The sequence below is a fragment of the Puntigrus tetrazona genome, chromosome 18, assembly GCF_018831695.1.
Source record: "Puntigrus tetrazona isolate hp1 chromosome 18, ASM1883169v1, whole genome shotgun sequence".
NCBI lineage: Eukaryota > Metazoa > Chordata > Actinopteri > Cypriniformes > Cyprinidae > Puntigrus > Puntigrus tetrazona.
Window position 1 is genome coordinate 5,209,817 of NC_056716.1, and position 19,938 is coordinate 5,229,754.

The window sequence follows — 19,938 nt, forward strand, 5'->3', positions numbered from 1 at the left end:
AAAACTATCGCGACTCTGGAATCGCTCCGCGGCCTATAATACGGGGATTGTCAGCGAAGTTTGTCTGAATACAAGGCTGCGTCATTTAGCGTCTTGCCAGAAGCGGTAAAGAAACAAAGAAGCGCTGCGGGAGGAAACTAGAGTCACAGTTTCAACACAGTGACTCTGGGAGCTAACTGGCGAGGACTGAGAAACATCACGGACTATAAGCGCCATCCTCCAGAGTGGAGGCGCGGATGCTTCTCTGGCAGGCGAGCTAAACACCTTTATGCTCGTTTAGGCTGCGGCTAATCAAGCTAATCGCGCTAAGCGCCCGCTAGCAGCATAATGAGCTGTACATACGCCCGAGAGAGCGGAGAGGAAATAGTTCCTACATTTGAACCACTGACGTAAAGGAGGAAACTCAGGAAAATAAACACCAGGAAGGCAGCAGGACCTGACGGCATCACGAGTAGGGTTCTGAGAGCCTGTGCTGACCAACTAGCACCGGTGTTCACTGAGATATTTAATCTCTCCCTGGAAACAGTCCTGTAGTCCCGTGTTTCAAAGAGTCCATCATTGTTCCTGTGCCGAAGAAACCTCAACCATCTTGCCTTAATGATTACCGCCCTGTAGCTCTGACGTCTGTAGTGATGAAGTGCTTTGAGAGACCGTCAGAGACTTCATCACCGCATCACTGCGGACACCTCAACCCACTACAGTTTGCTTACGCCAAAACGATTCCCGGAGGATGCTATCACACCTCCTCCACACAACCACAAGCCACCTGGATTTTAGCAGAGACTATGTGAAAATGCTGTTAAGTGGACTATAGTTCAGCATTCAACACCATAGTTCCTCCCACCTTCACCTCGAGTTGGAGGTCTGAGACTCAGCCCATCCCTACGTCACTGGATCACTAACTTCCTGACCGATGAACCACAAGCCCATCGGATGGGAAAACACACCTCATCCTCCCTCACTCTCAGCACCAGAGCCCCTCAGGGTTGTATTCTGGAGCCCCCTGCTATGCTCGCTGTACACACATGACTGTGTAGCCACTACAAACTCACCACCATCATCAGATTTGCTGGCTGACACTGTGTGGTGGGCCCTGATCCCAACAACGGTGGAGATGCGGCTACCTTCAGAATCAACAACCTGGAGAGATGGTGTCAGGAGGCTCTCAATCTGCTCCTGAGGCGTCAGCAAAACAAAGGAGTTAATGGTGGACTTCAGCAAAACGGTCGCGCTCTTCGTTCCATCATGATCGGCCAGGACTGATGGAGAGAGTGGACATTTCCGGTACCTGGGTGTTCATCGGGACCTGTCTTCAGTCCTGTCACATCAACACCCTGGTGAAGAAGGCCCGACAGCGTCTATACCATCTGAAGGGCGCTTAAGGGACTTCAGACTCCCATCTCAGGTGCTCAGGAACTTTTACCTGCACCATCCCGAGAGTGTCCTGGTAGGAAACCTCACCTCCTGGTTTGGAAACAGCACCATGCAGGACAGGCGAAGCTCTTCCAGAAGGTGGTGCGGTCCTGGCTGAAGCGCCTTTCCTCCGCACTAGGCTCCCTGTACTGCAGCACATCTACAACAAAGCGATTGCTGTGTACCAGGGCCAGGAAGATAGTGGAAGACCTCAGCCATCCCAACAATGGACTCTCTTTTTTCTCTGCTCGCACGTTCAGGAAAGCGCTTCCGTTTCCTGAAGGCAAACACAGAAGAATGAGGAGAACTTCTTCCAGACCACGTTGATCTGAACCAGAGAACACCCAGCACCACCTAAATGCAGGATTCCCATATTCACCCTTCTTCCCCAGATACTGCCCACTTACATTTGGACAATTGCACTGGCACTTTGCACTGGACATTGCACATACTTCACACACTTACACTTTACACTTTATATCTTATACTTTATATTTATATTCTATTTTATTTTTAATTTTTTATATCCTACTTTGCACACTTCTTTTTATACATATTTTTATATTTTATATTTTATATATACATTTTTAAATTTTGTCTCTATTTTGATGCTGGGCGGTTGTAATAGAACATTTCACCATGTAGAGTACCATGTATTTATGTGTATGTGACAAATAAATTTGGTTGAATTTTGAGCATTAGTTGAACAAAAACACTTAATGACACAGTACAATGATTAACCCAACATGTTGAGGTCTTAAATTATACGTAGATTAAACTTGTAGCATAAACTTGTAATTTTATGATTAACTTGTTCACAATTATGCATCAGTTAAACTTAAACACACATATAACTATTGATTATCTGAACATATAGCAATGGTATATTAGCCATTATTTACACAAATTAACATATTAAAAGACACATTTATCTGAATGTACAGTAACCACATTTTTTAGCCATGATGTAAATATATTTCACCATCTATTATTGTAACACTGAGACTGACAGTGGAGTTGGGGATCGAAATGCAGCCTTTATTTAAAGACATTAGGAAACTAGGAAACAGTCAAAGGTTAAAACACAGGAACAAGACCCAGAGGAATGACTGTACAATAATTAGCCCCAAATAGTCGGCATGGGCAATACATGACAAAACCAACTAATGAGAACAAGACACATGGAATCAAGAAATCAATCAGAATATGACATATGCATCCTCAGAACTAATGAGAACATCAGACACACAGACACAGGTAGCACATGACATGACATGGCGGGCAAGGGACACATAGCAAATAGTCAAAAACATATGGCAAGAGTCCAGGTGGAATGCCCTCTAATGTAGATTGTGACATATGTTTACAAACTAATTACTAATGCCTCTTAATCTTGAAACAATGCTTTATAAATGGCAAAATTACTTTTATTAATGTATGTATAAATGATTAACCATAGTGTACAATATATATATATATATATATATATATATATATATATATATATATATATATATATATATATATATATATATATATATATTGACCTTACAGTCTGGTTAGTCATGTAATAATGCCACATGTAATAATCTAGAACACTGTCTAACACTTGATGGCTGCTCTGTCAATTTTTTAGTTAGGAACTTTGGTGTGCAGTTTGACACCAATCATCTGTAAAACTGCATTTTTCCATCTCAAAAATATATCGAAATTAAGACCTATGCTCTCAACGTCAAATGCAGAAATGTTATTTCATGCATTCATGACCTTCAGCTGGTCCAAAACGCAGTTGCTAGAGTCCTTTCTAGAAGTAGGAAGTATGACTATATTAGCCCGGTTCTGTCAACACTGCATTGGCTCCCTATCAAACAAATCGGATAGATTTAAACATTTTGCTAATTACTTATAAAGCCCTGAATGGTTTAGCTCCTCAATACTTGAGGAAGCTCTTATCACATTACAGTCCTGCATGTCCGCTGTGTTCTCAAAACTCTAACTGTTAATCAAAATTGACTGGAGGCGACAGATTTTCCTATTTAGCACCCAAACTCTGAAACAATCTCCTAATGCTGTTCAAGAAGCAGACACACTCTGTCAGTTTAAATCTAGATTAAATCTTTTTAACCTAGCCTACACATAACACACTAATAGGTTTCTATTATTTAAATCCATTAAAGGATTTTTAGGCTGCATTAATTACAGTAGATCAGCTGGAACTGGGAACACTCCTCATAAAATGCGTTATAGTTGTTACATTGTAAAAAGAATGGCATCTACACTAATATAGTGCTGGGCGTCTGGCCAGAGGAGAACTGGCCCCAACTGAACCTAGTTTCTCCCAAGGTTTTTGACTCCATTCTGTAACGTAAGGGGTTTGGGTTCCTTGCCACTGTCGCCTCTGGTTTGCTTAGCTGTATTGTTAAAAGCGCTATATAAATAAAAGTGATTGATTGATTGGTTGATTGATTGATTGATTGATGATACTGGACTGGGAACAACTGTGAAGTTACTAGAGTGCTAATATTGTGTTACTCATGTGTTCTTGTATAGTTACACATTAATAATAGAACCATATTCTAAAGTGGTATCAAACGACAACATCACGCTATATTAGAGCTTAGAAGTGCCATACACACACACACACACACACACATATATATATACACACACATATTTGACATACACCTAATTATGTGAGGTAATGAAAATTAAGTTGTTTGGGAAAAAATGGATATAGAATTGAAATGTGTCATGTGAATAATGAATTGTTACCAAATTACCCATATATATGTATCAATCAATCAAGGAAAAGATTGTTGTCAAGCAGCACACCTAAGTTCCTAACTGCTGAAATATATAAATATATAAATGTATATGTATATGATGTATAAAATATAAATGTCATGGATACTTGACACATATATATATATATATATATATATATATATATATATATATATATATATATATACACACACACACACATACACATGCACACACACACATACTTCTGACAGCATGAGAAATCTATTTTGGTCAAAAAATCATTGGCTATGTTCTCACTCATTCAACCATATCAAATAGGTCTATAAGAGTACAAATTCTGTATCAGATCATTTGCATTTGGTATTTCCTGTAGAGCACTAACATGATTCTCTTTCTGTGCATACTCCTCCTTTTCTATCAGCTTCATACAAAGGCAGAAAACACTCTTTGTCAAACAATGGGAGACCCTAACTACCCGCTGCTTTCCAAACATGGCGATTTAACTATTGGAGGATTTTTGCAATCCACAGAAAGAAACATTACCTTCTTTTGAGTTTATACAAAAACCTCAACATCTGTTATGCTCAAGGTTTAAAGCAGCATCTAGAAATTCCTTTTCAATAAAAAACACCAATATTATATTGTGTTTTGAGTTTAAAGCATATGCAAAAATATAGAATTATCCTTTATTCTCCATCTTATGTTGTTTAATATTTTGAGTGTAGTCTACTAATTCAATGTTTCATTTTACAGCGTGAATGTAAGAGATTTTAAGTCTGGCACAAATCATGATCTTCGCAATTGAGGAAATTAACAGAAGTAAAACTTTACTTCCAAATGTTTCTATTGGATATCGAATATATGATACTTGTGGATCAAGATTATCTACAATGAGTGCAACTATTGGAGTGATGAATGGTCAGGACTTTGGACCAGGAGACAAATGCAATGGACTGCCTCCTTTACATGCTATCATAGGAGAATCAGAATCTTCTGCCACAGTGATTCTGTCAAGAACTACAGGGCCTTTTAAAATTCCAGTGGTAAGCAGCAGTAATACAAAGTGTTTGACAGTTAACATATGACTGTATCATTGTTTTCTCTGCTTACTGTTTCAGATAAGTCCCTCAGCTACATGTGGATGTCTCAGTAATAGGAAAGATTACCCCTCTTTCTTCAGGACTATTGCTAGTGACTACCACCAGAGCAGAGCACTTGCATACATAGTCAAGCACTTTGGCTGGTCTTGGGTTGGAGCTGTGAACAGTGACAATGACTATGGAAACAATGGAATGGCTGTATTTCTTAAAATAGCCCAAGAGGAGGGTATCTGCATAGAATACTCTGTGAAATTCTACCGAACAGAGACAGAAAAACTAAAAAAAGTGGTAGACACAATTAAAAAAGGCACAGCAAAAGTGATTGTTGCATTTGTTTCATTTCCTGAGATGGGCTTACTTATTGATCAGTTAAGTATTCAGAATATTACAGGATTTCAAATGATTGGTGTGAGTCATGGATAACTTCAAAGAATTACATTACTACAAATAGTTTTCATTCACTGGGAGGGTCACTTGGATTTGCAGTAAGAAAAATTAATATTGAAGGGTTTGCAGATTATGTTCTAAAAGAATTTTGGGATACAGCTTTTCCATGCTCACAAAGTGAGAGGAATTCTTCTCAATATGCATTAAACTGCAACAGATATGAGGATCTACTTGCACTAAAAAATTATAATGAAGATGTAGCTGAACAAAGATATGCAAGCAATGTCTACAAAGCAGTTCATGCTGTAGCTCATTCGCTAAACAGTTTACTCAAGTGCAAGGAACAAGAAGGTTGTGAGAAAAGCCTGACAATACAACCACATGAGGTAAAAGACAAAGATAAACAAAAAATAAAGGGAACAAAAGAGAAAACATTAGTTTTCATTATTATATATAATGATCCAGAGTTCATTTGCAAATACCAATAACTTGATTTTTATTTTAATTCATAATGTTTTTTTAAGATTTTTAATATTTTAATTTTTATGATTTTTAATAAATCAAACTGCAGTTGAGTTGTTTTGAGTAAGTTATAAAACTTAAGTTATACAGGTAACTTAAAAAAATATTCCACATTTCCTGTTTTAGACTTTTTAGAGTTAAAAAAAACTAAGAAAAACACTTGTAATCTCTTACACTTCTTTGTAATCTCCTCAATGTACAGTTACGATGTAGATGCCTGACAAATGTTGTTGTTATTGTGATCATAGTTTGTATTGATGTGATTACACAAAATAGACAGAGCTCTTCCCTCACCATTGTAACACGCTACTTTTGCAAGGTTCCAGGAAAACGTTTCAGCATTTATTTACCTTTTATAACCTGCAGAAGTTTTTTTTTTTTTTTTTTTTTTAATGATCATTCTAATCATTTTTACATAGCTTTGATGAAATTCCTTTTAGCTACCGTGTCTTGCTTTGTCCCCTGACCTGAATACAGAGAGCTGATTTGCTAAAATGGTCTTCTGTTCAAAACATTTTTAAAAAGTTAAAAATTAAAAAATGTTCTTTTCTTTTTTTTGACTAGGTGGTTCAGGCTCTGAAAAATGTAAATTTCACCATAAAGATGGGAGATCAAGTGTGGTTTGACAGCAGTGGTGGTGCAGTCGCACAATATGAAGTTGTGAACTGGCAGCGAGACTCTGATGGATTATTCCAGTTCAAATCTGTGGGATACTATGATGCCTCCATTCCTCCTCTCCAACACTTAGTGCTTGATACAAAAAATATAATTTGGGCTGGAGGACAGTTGCAGGTAAATACCTATAACATGTTTGTGCTACTTTAAAAATATTTATTCATATTCATTCATTGTAGTCTATGTATTTCTAATGCATTTTATTGCATGAAGAGTTTCATTTCTGAATTGTTTAGAAAACAGAGTGATAAATAGGGATAAACAGTGTCCTTAGACTACATTTTATGATGTCATGACACAAAATGAAGAACAATACCAGTATACAATTTTACGCTGGTTAAAGGAACATTATGAATGAAACATGCTTGACAACATCAGTATCTAAATTAATAATTAAACAAATAGTCTTAAATACTTGTGCAGAACAAGATTTTGCTAAGTTTGACATGTTCCTGGATCAACATCTTTTTGACCAAAAAGTGTCATGGATACTCATTGTGATTAACAACATTGTGATGAACCAATCAGATCTGAACAACCAGTTTAAAGTTTAGGCTTAAAATCAGTGCTTGTATATCAGTGTCATTCATCTATAATTTTTCTGATTTTAGGAATTACTCATTGGTAAAGTTAGGTTTAGGTGTAAAGATATGGTGAAAATTACATTTTGGATAGAAATGTTGACCCAGGAACACATAGAATCAGCAATATCAGGATGTGTGGTATATGTCAGTTTTTTCAGGAATATTGACACCTTTTTCATTTAAAGTAATTTTAGATTTTAACTGTGCTCACTGCTCAATGTTCTTTTGAAAAACCCAAGTACATTACACATGTGCAGTTGGAACAAAACAAAACAAACAAACAACAACATTACAGCCTTTGATAAAGTCTCTTTTCAAGATTGAGGGCAAGATTTATATGCAGACATGCCCATTCTCCTCCCACCCTCTTCTGAACTGGAGGTTATTCCCATGTCTGTTGTCCTCGCGGTCCTAGAAGTTTTGATCCGGTATGCATGGGTATCACACACCATTCCTGAAAACCTTAATGCTTACAAATAGCCACCCACCCTCCTTCTCCTGCCCCCTCCTGTCTCCTCTGGCTCTGCAGCTCCTCAACTACTGCTTCCTGTCAGCCTTTCAGCTCTTTGGGATCACAGTGGGTCTGCCAGCCTGCCAGCTGGCCTAGCAGCATTCTGGCTTGTCTCCCTTGTCTCTACCCCAGCCTTTAAATCCCGGACTCTGCCTCGGCCTGTCGCCCAATCAGCTCCACTATGGCTCCTAACTCCCTTATCTCCACTGTGGCCCACCAGTCCACTAGTCCATCAGGACCCTCGTCCACAAGTCCCTCATCCCTCGAGCCGCACCTTGGTCAGTCATTGACCATCTACCGCCTTGGGACTTCACTCCTCATTGACTCCTTGTCTTGTTCCTATATGCCTTTGGGGAGGGGAGAGTACTTTCATACCATTGGACTGCTTTTTGTGTTTTCTACGTGTGTGTGCTGTATATTATCCTTGTGTGAATTCATTAAATGCTGTTTGAATATCTGATATCTGATAGACCATATTTTCAACAATATGTATGCATTTCTCTTTTTTTAAAGGATTGTATTACATTTAGGTGAAAATACGCAGAATAGTGAACCAAAGCTTGAAGCTAAAATGGCAAATATCTCCACAGCTAAAGTAAATTTTCTAGGAGAACTTACATAAGCTGGAATAAATGTTATTAATACAGCACAGAATATCAGCATGCAGTTGGAATTCAAAAAGTTTCTGAAGATACGACACCATTGGAGTTATCCTAAATTTAAGACTGTTTTTAGGATTTCTGGTCAGGTTAGGATACTGCTATAATACACTTGTCCTATGTGTAGTTAATAATAAGATAATAATGCAAATTCAAGTCCAAATCAAAATCACCATTGTTATTTAACAGAAGATTATAAATTTAAGATGTAATATAGTCCCCCTATATTCTGATCATGATATGTATATATTTTTTTTTTTGCAGAAGCCAAAATCTGTGTGCAGCGACAGTTGCCCCCCAGGCACTAGGAAGGCTGTCCAAAAAGGAAGACCTGTCTGCTGTTATGACTGTATTCCATGTGCAGAAGGAGAAATCAGTAATGAGACAGGTAATCCTCAGTTCATCTTAAAGTTCTGAAGAGAAATGGTTAGTTGCTTTTATACTGTTCAAAAAAATATTGTTTTCTTCTGTCTTTAACTAGTAATTATATCTTCCTTTCCAGATTCAAATAACTGCAAGCAGTGTCCCAGTGAATACTGGTCTAATGCTGAAAAAGATAATTGTGTGTTAAAGAATTTAGAGTTTCTTTCATTCACAGAAGTTATGGGTATAGTGCTTGTCTTTTTCTCACTATTTGGAATAGGAATAACTGTGCTTGTGGCAATTCTAATTTACAGCAAGAGGGACACCCCTATTATCAAAGCCAACAACTCAGAGCTGAGTTTTCTACTGCTTTTCTCTTTGACTCTTTGTTTCCTCTGTTCACTTACTTTCATTGGGCGGCCTACTGAGTGGTCCTGTATGTTTCGTCACACAGCATTTGGCATCACTTTTGTCCTCTGTATTTCCTGTGTTCTGGGAAAAACAGTAGTGGTTTTAATGGCCTTTAAAGCTACACTTCCAGGAAGTAATGTCATGAAATGGTTTGGGCCTGTACAACAGCGACTCAGTGTTCTTATCTTTACACTAATACAGGTCCTTATATGTGTGCTTTGGTTAACAATATCTCCTCCATTTCCCTACAAAAATATGAAATATTATAAAGAAAAAATCATTCTTGAGTGTAATTTGGGTTCTAATATAGGTTTTTGGGCCGTGCTGGGTTACATCGGCCTACTTGCTGCCTTGTGCTTTATTTTGTCTTTTCTGGCGCATAAGCTGCCTGATAAATTTAATGAAGCCAAATTCATTACATTCAGTATGCTGATATTCTGTGCTGTATGGATAACATTTATTCCAGCTTATGTAAGTTCTCCTGGAAAATTGACAGTTGCTGTGGAGATATTTGCCATTTTAGCCTCAAGCTTTGGTTTATTATTCTGCATATTTGCACCTAAATGTTATATTATTTTGCTTAAACCTGAACAAAATACAAAGCAAAATATCATGGGGAAAACAACTTCTAGGTCCTACTGAGAAATATAACATCTTAATTCCTTGCTCAATCATCGCCTTGGAATTATAAGGTTATTTCTTCTGTCTTTTGCTTAAGTTAAGCAAAAGACAATGCTAAATATTTTTTTCCAGTGATAATGTTAATTTTAGGTAGAATTAAAGTTAATAATCCAAATAGAAATATTGCAGGAACAGTTAAGAGAGCTAACGTTACTTTAATCTATCCATCTAATCTATCTGACCAGGACTAAAAGCACAACATGGCATTCTCTTCAGATCAGTAGTGTATGGCAGAGATAACATGCTGATGTGTTTTGTTGTAATTAAGACCCCATCATTTAAATTGTTGACTACTAAATTATTAATTAAGGTTTAATATTGTAAAATGTAAGACATTTTAAGAATTTAAACTGCATGAATATTTCGCAAATAATTATTCATGTCTTTAGCAACCCAGACTTACCCAGATCTAATTGTTGCAATAGCAAACTCTCCTGATATTTTAAGAACAATTAAATATAATAATAATAATAAAATAATAATAGAAAAGCATAGAAAACTTCATATTCAAGATTTCAATATATACTAAAAACTATAATTTTCAGCATCTTCAAAAACATTTTCATCCACCATCAAATGACAGTGACACTTACATTTCATTATGTACAATAATTGCTCAGCAGTAAAGCGACTCAAGCCAGAAAAATATTTGCTTATGATTATTTGTTTTATTCATGCACTAATTATGAGTCACAAATAACATTGTCATTATGTTTTAAACAGTGCCACTTTGCAGAATAAAGGAGAATTGCACTCAGTGAGCATAACCCTAGTACTGTAATTTGTGTTTTGCAAGGAAGACCCAGGAAATGGCTTATATGGACAAATGAAACCGACTACAGCTCTGAATAACATGCAGATAGAAATGACTGATGAAATGTGGAAGATGATAAACACACAAATCAACACAATGCAACACTATTTGAAATCGATATTTCCTATCCATGTTGTTAGGAGCAACTGTTTTGTAACTAATTTTGAAAAGTACATACAAAATAAATTAATAAATAATCACCCATGTGCACACATTCAAAGCATGCATCTTAATGACGGATAAATATTTTTATTTAAAATTATTTTAGCTTTAGTTTAAAGGATCAATTGATGTCTCTAAAAGGAACATTCATTTGTGTATTTGGTGTAATGCAATGTGGTGAGACTATTTCACTCAAACGGCTCTTTACCAGGAAGGATCAACTCAAGCGAAATAAAATACAAGACAAATTCTTTGGATTTTTAGCTTGCAAGGATTGCGCTGTCGGTTGCAAGCGGGAGAAAAGCAGGTTCCCTTTCAGTCGGTCACTCCGAGTCACGTCGGATGACCGTCGGTTGGGATCTCGCTTCAGAGACCAATCTTCTTCAAGTGTATCTAAACGAGCCAATTGAAGATTGGCATGCGCTAATCGCATCCAGCTGCCGCTGATTACAGCGCGGGTATAAATAAGCAACGGTGCAGCGCATATTCAGCTTTTCTCTTCGGAGCCGAGCGTGACTGTTCTGCTCCAAAGACGATTTACTAGTGTTGGAGCATGGCGTTTCAGCGGAGGTCGATTTCCTGCGTCGAGTGGATTGCCTCAATCAGGCTGCACTACCCCCTGTTTGTGTGCAAAACGGCTATCCCCTGTTGCCTCAGCACTAAAAGAGTATTCGCGGGTGAGTCTTTTTAAAGACGACGTTACGTCTGGCAAACTCGACGCGTCTTGGAAGACAGCGTGGGTCTTGCTTTAGACGACGTACACCCGTGTGTTTCTGGATGCGGTTGTTACCTGGCGTTAGGTGGTCACAATCGTTGCCTCGTGTGCCTGGGCTTAGTACACTGAGGTGGCGGTTGTGGATGAATCATTTCCTTGCGGGGAGGTGGTCATCTCGGAGTATTGGGCGGGCTCTGTCACCTTGAAAAAAGGGGGCGGGGCTTGTTTGCTCGACTTGGTTCTCATCCTGGCTGCAGACAGGTGCTCTTAGGCTCCCCCTGATGATCAGAAGTCAATCGCATCGGAAGGTGAGCCAGACATATCTGGAAGTGAAGATCCGGTTTGCTCTGCGTCTACCAGGCGTTGAATACTGGATACAGACATAGAAATGGTGGCTATGCTTGCCCAGGCCGCCGAGGTGATCGGGATCAAGTGGAAACCTCCACCGCTTCCCGGGCCCTTGAGGCTGGATTATTGGTATTTAAGGGTGGCTGGCGCTGGTTCTCAGGGCCCCATCCTGGTACCTTTCTTCTCGGAAGTGCATGAGGAGCTTGCACTTCCAGCGGTGCAGCCAGGGGGCATACGGTGATACCTTGAATGCCCCCATGTCCCAGACCGGCCTCTACGGCGATGCATTGGAGAACTTTGCCCAGAAGTTCTCCGCTGCCCAGAAGCAGACTGAGGTGACTAGGAAAAAAGAAACATCCTGACTCGGCGTGCAGCTGCTGCCTCCACCCAGCCGCCGATGGCCGCCTCAGCCAGCTCATCGCCGAGGGTGCCCCCTGCTGCCGCCCCCGCTCCCACGCAGCCAACGCAGCAGCCCCCATCTAGGCAGAGCCTTGGAGCTGGCAGCAGGGCAACCACCCAGCCTGTCCAGGCTCCTGCCAAACCTGGAGGAAAGCGCAGGTGCAAGAGGCCCTCAGATTCGGGGATGGAGGGAGCTGCTCTGCTGGGCAGAGAATCTTGCCGCTGACCTCATGGTCAGTGCTACCTAAAACCTCGACAAGGGCAGTTTCCTCTGTCTCTGGGTCCCCAGGGAGAGCAAGGAGTTGAGCGATCCAGTTCCGCATCACACTCGCGCTCTCTTCTTGGGCTAATATGCAGCAGTGGGAAGACTGGGAGGACAAACCAATGGCCTACCCGCCTCACTTCTGCGGGGATGCAGGTAAGAGTTGCACACACTCAAACCCCGCTTCGGACCGGCCACGAGTGTTGAATCTGTGAGAACCGGTGAGGGCTGGGAGCCATGTAAAGTACCCCAAGAGGACTTTTGTGTGTATTTCCACGGCATAGCCTTAGAGCCCTGTGTTTCCCCGGCAGACCTTCTTGATTGAAATTGAAAAATGCTAAAGTGCAGTTTTAAACAAGGAAGTCATTTTTCTCTTAAAACCAGAAAAAGACAAATTCACAGAGTAGCGCTACCATTAAGGAATTATCCGTAACAGGATGGTAACAAGATAAAAGGATTCTACAATCCTTTCGAACATTCAAAAATTAAAAATATTTTATATTAAGGGACCAGAATAATTCATTATTAAAGTATTAATTAACAGTTAATTAATAATAATAATAATAAGATGGTGCCGTTGAGTTCGGCTGCCGTCACGACCGCTCCTGCAAAACTTTTTGTTTTTCTTTTAATTGTTAGTATTTTGGACAGTCTGCGCGGTTTTCTTTATATAAGATGGCTATTACTACATACGACCGAGCCACTCTTATATCTATTGGTGTACAATGCACCCAACTTTCGCCGTTTTAAACCCGGACCCATGTTGGCGAGCGAGATCCTGACGAAGACAAAAGGACGCGACCCGCACCGGCGTCCACGAGGGAAACGAGCCGGCGTCAGGAACAGGTTGAGGGCACGCTCACACCGCGCTCCCCTACCTAGTGTCCTGTTAGCCAACGTCCAGTCTCTGGAAAACAAGCTCGATGACCTCAGGGCAAGGATCAAGTTCCAGAGAGACATTCGGGACTGCAACCTCCTCTGCTTCACCGAGACATGGCTGAACCCAGCGGTACGGACCACGCCATACAACCGGCAGAGTTTTTCTCCGTTTACCGCATGGACAGAACAATGGAGTTGGGGAAGACACGGGGAGGTGGAGTGTGTCTGATGGTGAACAACCGCTGGTGCGACAGCGAGAGCGTTGTTCTTCTCTCACGCTCCTGCACACCAAACCTGGAACTTCTGACCATCAAATGTCGCCCTTTCTATCTTCCACGGAATTCAGCTCGGTCATAGTCAGCGCCGTTTATATTCCACCTCAAGCGGACACGGACGCTGCAATATGGGATTTACCACGACCACCTCACAACACACCAGACACAGCACCGGGGCCGCACTCATTGTGCTGGGGGATTTTAACAGTGCAAACCTCAAGCGCGCACTGCCGAACTTTCACCAGCACATCACCTGCCCCACCAGGGGCGAAAGGACACTGGATCACTGTTACACACCCTTCAGAGAGAGCTACAAGGCAAAATCATGCCCACCGTTTGGTAAATCGGACCATGCCGCCATTTTCCTCGTACCTGTTTACAAACAGAGGCTGAAACAGGAAGCCCCGGTACAGAGGGAGGTGTCACGCTGGTCTGACCATTCGGTGGCCGCTCTGCAGGACGCTTTGGATGACGCAGACTGGGCCATGTTCAGGTGTAGCTCCGAGGACGTCAACGTGTTCACGGAAGCGGTGGTGGGATTCATCGGGAAACCGTCATCAGGACGTTTCCCAACCAGAAGCCGTGGGTAGACAAAACTATCCGCGACTCTCTGAGATCCCGCTCCGCAGCCTATAATACGGGGATTGTCAACGGGGATTTGTCTGAATACAAGGCTGCGTCGTACAGCGTGCGCAGAGCGGTAAAGGAGGCAAAGAGGCGCTACGGGAGGAAACTAGAGTCACAGTTTCAACACAGTGACTCTAGGAGCCTTTGGCAGGGACTGAGAAACATCACGGACTATAAAACGCCATCCTCCAGAGTGGAGAGCGCGGATGCTTCTCTGGCAGACGAGCTAAACACCTTTTATGCTCGTTTCGAGGCTGCAGCTAATCACGCTAATCACGCTAGCGCCGCTAGCGGCATGACGAACAGCACGCACGCCGAGAGAGCCGGAGAGGAAATCGCGTTCACCATTTCGGAGCACGACGTAAGGAGGGCTTTCAGGAGAGTAAACACCAGGAAGGCAGCAGGACCTGACGGCATCACAGGTAGGGTTCTGAGAGCCTGTGCTGACCAACTAGCACCGGTGTTCACTGAGATATTTAATCTCTCCCTGAAACAGTCTGTAGTCCCCTCGTGTTTCAAAGAGTCCATCATTGTTCCTGTGCCGAAGAAACCTCAACCATCTTGCCTTAATGATTACCGCCCTGTAGCTCTGACGTCTGTAGTGATGAAGTGCTTTGAGAGACTCGTCAGAGACTTCATCACCGCATCACTACCGGACACACTCAACCCACTACAGTTTGCTTACCGCCAAAACCGGTCTACGGAGGATGCTATCACACACCTCCTCCACACAACCACAAGCCACCTGGATTTTAGCAAAGGGAACTATGTGAAAATGCTGTTCGTGGACTATAGTTCAGCATTCAACACCATAGTTCCCTCCACGCTCACCTCGAAGTTGGAGGTCCTGAGACTCAGCCCATCCCTGCGTCACTGGATCACTAACTTCCTGACCGACAGACCACAAGCCGTACGGATGGGAAAACACACCTCATCCTCCCTCACTCTCAGCACTGGAGCCCCTCAGGGTTGTGTTCTGAGCCCCCTGCTGTACTCGCTGTACACACATGACTGTGTGGCCACTACAAACTCCACCACCATCATCAAATTTGCTGACGACACTGTCGTGGTGGGCCTGATCTCCAACAACGATGAGATGGCCTACCTTCAGGAGATCAACAACCTGGAGAGATGGTGTCAGGAGAACAATCTGCTCCTGAACGTCAGCAAAACAAAGGAGTTAATAGTGGACTTCAGCATGAAGCAGGTGCGCTCTTACCATTCCATCATGATCGACGGGACCCCAGTGGAGAGAGTGGACAGTTTCCGGTACCTGGGTGTTCACATCACGCAGGACCTGTCTTGGTCCTGTCACATCAACACCCTGGTGAAGAAGGCCCGGCAGCGTCTATACCATCTGAGGCGCTTAAGGGACTTCAGACTCCCCATCTCAGGTGCTCAGGAACTTTTACACCTGCACCATCGAGAGTGTCCTGACGGGAAACATCACCTCCTGGTTTGGAAACAGCACCATGCAGGACAGGCGAGCTCTTCAGAAGGTGGTGCGGTCAGCTGAGCGCACCATCCGCACTGAGCTCCCTGTACTGCAGCACATCTACAACAAGCGGTGCTGTACCAGGGCCAGGAAGATCGTGGAAGACCTCAGCCATCCCAACAATGGACTCTTTTCTCTGCTGCGTTCAGGAAAGCGCTTTCGTTCCCTGAAGGCAAACACAGAGAGAATGAGGAGGAGCTTCTTCCATGAGCCATTCGAGTCTGAACCAGAGAACACCCAGCACCTAAATACCGGGATTCCCATGTTCACCCTTCTTCCCCAGATACTCGCCACTTACATTTGGACAATTGCACTAGCCACTTTGCACTGGACATTGCACAGCCACTTTACACTTACACTTTACACTTTATATCTTATACTTTATATTTATATTCTATTTTATTTTTTTATTTTTTTATATCCTACTTTGCACACTTCTTTTTATATATATATTTTTATATTTTATATTTATATATACATTTAAATTTTGTCTCTATTTTGATGCTGGACGGTTGTAATAGAACATTTCACTGCATGTCGTACCATGTATTTATGTGTATGTGACAAATAAAATTTGAATTTGAATTTTGAGCATTAGTTGAACAAAAACACACTTAATGACACAATTAATGATTAACTTAACATGTTAAGGGTCTTAAATTATGCATTAGTTAAACTTGTAGCATAAACTTGTAATTTATGATTAACTTGTTCACAATTATGCATCAGTTAAGCTTAAACACACATATAACTAATGATTATCTGAACATATAGCAATGGTATATTAGCCATTATTTACAAATTAACATATTAAAGACACACATTTATCTGAATGTACAGTAACCACATTTTAGCCATGATGTAAATATATTTCACCATCTATTATTGTAACACTGAGACTGACAGTGGAGTTGGGGATCGAAATGCAGCCTTTATTTAAAGACATTAGGAAACTAGGAAACAATCAAAGGTTAAAACACAGGAACAAGACCCAGGGGAATGACTGTACAATAATTAGCCCCAAATAGTCGGCGTGGGCAATACATGACAAAACCAACTAATGAGAACAAGACACATGGAACCAAGAAATCAAACAGAATATGACATATGCAACCTCAGAACTAATGAGAACATCAGACACACAGACACAGGTAGCACATGACATGACATGGCGGGCAAGAGACACATAGGAAATAGTCAAAAGCATATGGCAGGAGTCCAGGGTGGAATGCCCTCTAATGGAGATTGTGACATATGTTTACAAACTAATTACTAATGCCTCTTAATCTTGAAACAATGCTTTATATTGCAAATTGACTTTTATTAATGTATTTATGTCACATGTAATATATGTATGTATGTATGTGTATGTATATGTATATGTGTGTGTGTGTGTGTGTGTGTGTGTGTGTATGGCACTTCTAAGCTCTATTATAGCGTGATGTTGTCGTTTGATACCAAGAGGAGGGTATCTGCATAGAATACAAGGAATCAGTGGCAAGGATGCAAATATAAAATATAAATGTCATGGATACTTGACCCATATATATATTGTCACGGGGCGGATGAAGCACAGCACAAACAGAGGCGTTTGAACCCCGGAGGGCACGTTTATTTAACAATATGTGATACGTGAATGGTGAGCCGGTGCACAATCGCTGTCAGTGGCGTTATCTTCTGGGTGCTCGGTGCTCAGGGTGCAGTCGGTGAGTACGGCAACGGTGAATCTTGGGGGAATTAGCTCTGTGTCGCGGTTCAAGGACTGGCTTCTAGAAGATACAAAAGAGATAACAGTCAGAGACAGCATGTAGGAGTGTGGTAGCTCACCGGAGTGTGAGCCTGACGTGGCTTATCTGGCCACCGGCAAACGAGCTCCAGGTGCGGCGAGTCCGGTGATCAGTGGCTTTTCCAGGTGCTCGTGGTTTATTCCCAGGGCAACGCTGATGGTAGATCGGGACGCCCGTCACACTCCCCCCCCCAAGCGGTGTCCTGGTCCTGGCGGAGAAAACGGATGAGATCAAGGGGGAAACTGGGGGTGGGCGGGGAGTGACCCCTGACAGACCTGCAAAAGCTGACCACAGCCGGGAGAGTCCGTCGGCGTTCCCGTTGGCAGTTCCAGCACGGTGTTTCACATCAAAGTGGAAGTCCTGGAGCGCGAGGAACCAGCGGGTCACCCTGGCATTGGTGTCCTTGGCCCGGGACATCCACTGAAGGGGAGCATGGTCGGTCAGCAGGGTGAACCGCCGGCCCAGGAGGTAGTAACGCAGCTCCAGGACTGCCCACCTGATGGCCAGGGCCTCCTTCTCCACCGCCGCGTAGTTCCTCTCGGCTGGGTTCAGCTTCCTGCTGATGAAAAGTACAGGATGCTCCTCACCTGCCTGGACCTGGGACAGGACGGCTCCCAGACCCACGTCGGAAGCATCCGTTTGCAGGAGGAAGGGGCAGCCGAAGTCCGGGGCTCGCAGAACCGGGCTTGAAGTCAGGACTTCCTTGATCCGGGTGAAGGCCTCCTCCGCAGCGGGACTCCAGGGTATCCTCTCGGGCTGCCCCTTCCTGGTCAGGTCTGTCAGAGGGGCGGCTATAGAGGAGAAGTTGGGGATAAAGCAACGGTAGTATCCGGCCAACCCCAGAAAGGCGCGTACCTGGGACTTCGTGGTTGGACGGATAGAGGGGATAGCTTCTGGATAGCGGGTGGCGAATCGACGATCACCAGGATGTGTTCGTGGCCCCGGGCAGACTTTGGCAGCGGCCCTACCAGATCCATCCCGATGCGCTCGAAGGGCACCTCGATGATAGGAAGCGGTATAAGCGGACTGGGGGGAGGAGGCCGGGGCGACGTACGCTGGCATTCAGGGCAGGCCTGGCAAAAGTTTCGTACGTCTCCGTCCAGCCCCGGCCAGTGGAAACGGTCCCGGATCCTTTGGGTGGTGTTGGCGGCCCCTAAGTGTCCCGCCAATGGATGGGCGTGGGCCAGTTCCAATATAGTGTCCACCTTTGATTTCGGGACCACCAACAGACGTTTTTCCTCCCCCCTTCGCTGGGCAACACAGTAGAGCAAACCGTTCTCCACGATGAAGTGCGGGAGAGGATGGGGGCCGGGCCGGACTTCCTCTCCCTCGAGGAAGCGCACTTGATCCCAGCAGTGTTTTAGCCTGTCATCGTCCCGTTGAGCCCGACCGAATGAGCCCCCTCCAGTAACCTGCTGAAACACATCAAAGAATACGTTAGCGTTAGGAGGGGACTCACCATCTCTCCCGCTGTCGGAGGTTATGAGTGCAGTCTGGCGGCGGGCCCCTCTCTTCTTCTCCGGCGGCTTGGATGGGTTGTCGGCCCGGGCAGCGGTCTTGAGAGCCTCCGGGAAGCCCGGCCAGTCCCGCCCGAGGATCACCGGCACCGGCAGGTCTTGGATGAGGCCTACCTCCAGGTTCCAGCTTCCGCCTGCTGTGGTTATTTTGACCCAGCGGGTCGAGACCTTCTTGGTATCCCCATGGACACAGGTTATCGGCAGGCGTTTTCGGGGCGTGGAACGGGGAGGCAGCAGGCGGGACTGGACCAGGCTGACAACGCTGCCAGAGTCCAGAACGGCGTCCAACTTGCGTCCGTTTAAGATGATGGGGACGGCCGGCGCCGTGGGGCACCTCCTGGTGTAACCCACAGCCCGCTAGCCAGGCCTGGGGGCCCCAAGCTGGGGTGGTAGAAGTTTCTGTGGGCATGGGCTCGTCCTTTACTGCAGGGCCCGCCGCCCGCTCTACTGGCCGCCAGGTGCCCTCCGGCGCGCGCTGCTCCTGGGGTGCCCTCCGGGGAAAAGGTGGCGCTCGCTCCCCGGCTTCCCTCTTGAGTGCCGCTTCAGCCAGCTCGACCGCTTCCACTAACTCTGAGGACGTCCGGGG

At 43.5% G+C, this 19,938-nt stretch overlaps 1 long non-coding RNA gene and 1 pseudogene across 1 annotated transcript; one reads left to right on the forward strand and one right to left on the reverse strand.

The window, feature by feature from the left end:
• The first annotated feature begins 4,561 nt into the window (after positions 1-4,561).
• LOC122363105 lies at positions 4,562-10,033 on the forward strand (annotated as a pseudogene).
• A 7,601-nt stretch (positions 10,034-17,634) lies between these two features.
• LOC122363108 lies at positions 17,635-19,640 on the reverse strand. The gene is made up of 2 exons (XR_006253189.1): positions 19,295-19,640; positions 17,635-17,817 (listed from the first exon to the last, which is right to left on the reverse strand). It is a non-coding gene; the product is annotated as an uncharacterized LOC122363108 (long non-coding RNA).
• Positions 19,641-19,938: the final 298 nt, after the last annotated feature.